This window comes from Vicia villosa, linkage group LG3 (assembly GCF_029867415.1).
Source record: "Vicia villosa cultivar HV-30 ecotype Madison, WI linkage group LG3, Vvil1.0, whole genome shotgun sequence".
Taxonomy (NCBI): domain Eukaryota; kingdom Viridiplantae; phylum Streptophyta; class Magnoliopsida; order Fabales; family Fabaceae; genus Vicia; species Vicia villosa.
The window spans coordinates 46,432,870-46,435,490 of record NC_081182.1 but is presented as its reverse complement, the minus strand read 5'-3'; positions in this window follow the sequence as shown (position 1 = coordinate 46,435,490).

Sequence of the window (2,621 nt, the reverse complement as noted above, 5' to 3'; positions counted from 1 at the left end):
TTCAAATTCGAAGACATATCTTAATATATCAAATATCCATGTAACTTTTAACCATATAAAATTTAATTTTTAAAATGAGTATTTTGAGGAAAGCATGAGAGGTGGACGAGTAAAAAGATGTCTGAATAATGAGTACATATTTGCTTTATTTATTTTATGCTCAGTTATCCAATTTCTTCTATGGATCCTTGACACACAACAAGTAAAAATTTCCAATGACTTATAAATTTCCAACTACGTAATGTTTTGTTGGAAGATGATTTTGGGGAAGGCAGCATTAAAGCGCATCACAAGAACAATTTGGGTATATATGAGTACCAATGCCAATAAAGCATCTAAATTCTAAGCTAATATGACCCAAACTGATTTTTCAACTAGTTCTGTAATGTATATAAACTCTATAAAGGATTACCTGCTTCTTAGACAACTCGTTTATCAATCAATGATATTACTATACATTAATCACAATAATGATAGGTAGCGACACATGTGTACGTTATGGATAGCAATGAGAATAGGTTAGACCGGCCTACAGGGGTCTATAGCCTAGCCTATTTAAGACCAGATTAGGCCAGTCCTATTTAATATATAGGTTAGACTTAGGATTATTTAAAAGCCTATTCAATCAAATAGACCAGACTTAATCTATTACAAAAGTTTATGAAGTCTTATAAGCCGACCTATATATTCTTACATATTAAAAATTGGCTAAATAGGCAGACCTCTATCCGCATATATATATATATATATATATATATATATATATATATATATATATATATATATATATATATAGGGCATATCATATGAGAATGTCATCTTTATATGAGAATGTGAGAATGAATTTAAAATAAATGGTGGAGATTATGTGTGAATTTTTTTTCTCTTTCCTACATCATTTATTTTAAAATGTAGGAGAGAGAAAAAAAAAGATTTACCCATAATCTCCACCATTTATTTTAAAATTTTATGGTTCAGATTCATTCTCACATTCTCATATAAAAAAGGCATTCTCATATGATATAAAAGAAAATAATCTTATATAATAAAAATAGACTAAATAGGCAGGTCTATATATGCATATATATGACGACCTATAAGACTTCATAAGTAAAATGGATTATGTGAAAACCTTAATGTTAAATAGGCTTTTAAATAGACTTTCAGATCATGTCAAGCTTGTAAAAAGGTCAGGCTAAGGAAAAAAAGCCAATAATAAACCATAGGTCAGTTTCAAGCCTTTTAAATTTATCGTAGGTCAGACTCAGGCCTAGTCTGACCTATTTCCCCTTAATTGTGGAACATGTTTTTTATGCTAAACTTTTTTTTTTTTATAAATAATCTAACCTATGCTTTATGCTTTGATATGGATACATATAAAATTTTCTTTTGCCTTTGCAAAAGTAAAATTTTCAATGGCTTAGATGTTGGAAAATCAAAATTTTTTAAAAATAAAAAATAAAACAAAATGCATGTTTTTATCTTTTTTCCTTTTTTTTTTCTGTCCATCTTTCTTCTATTCTACTATAACCTTTTGATTCTTAGTTTCATAAGACACATCACTTTACGTTTCAACGACAGAAAACATCATCAAAATAAGGTAAATATGTTGTTAGTGAGGTGTAGAGCCAAGGCACAAGGGCGGTGGGGTGGTGTTGTTAGGAGCATGTGTTTTGCTCAGTGCAGCTGTATTGAGACGGAGGACAGGAGAAAAGGTTTTTTAACAACAACACAACAAGAGAGAGGAACCAAGTTTTTTTTTTTTTTTTAATTGGAAATTATTGATGTTTATGTTTTAAATCCTAACCGCTAAGTTATACTTTGACCATGTGCCATCTATCTATACGATAAGCTGGACTAAATGGAGGATACACTATATGGAGCATATTCATACTCGTGATTTAATCAATATTGGGCTAAAGCTTACACATCGGATGAGGTTTTAACTTGCCATTTCCAAAATTGAACATGACACCCTCATTTTTTCTTAATTCCCAAATTGCCCATAGACAAATTTGGGGGGTGGCAAGAATAAATTTTTCAATAGATTATTCAAAATTTACGATAACATACCAAATCAATAGTTCATTTTTAAATTACCGGTATAATTTTTTTCAAAAAAATTTAACACTTTACCAAATCGGTACTTCATTTTAAATTGCCGGTAAAAAATTTACGATAACAATTTACAAATGATCAATTTTTCAATGCTCGTCAACATATGCTTGAATGAGTTTGAATGGAAGCCAGCAAACTGAGTTCGGCGTTATGATTGGAAGGTCCGACAACGACACTAGTAGAAGGCAAGCATTTGTAACAATGAGATGCGAAAAATGTGGAAAATATGTTTCAAAAATTCAGTAGTTAAAAACATGATGACACCGGATCGAAAAAATGTGAGTGTCCGTTTAAATTGCGCAGATCATGTAGGGTGGATGATACATGACAATTTAGTGTCATTTATGGTAAACATAATCATACATTGGACACCAAGCTACAAAGTCATCCAATTGTAGGTCGACTTAAGCCGGAGGAGAAAGAGATTATTTCAAAAATGTCGATAATCAAAGTTGCGCAGAGAAACATACTTGCAAATTTGAAACAGAAAAGACCACAAAGCG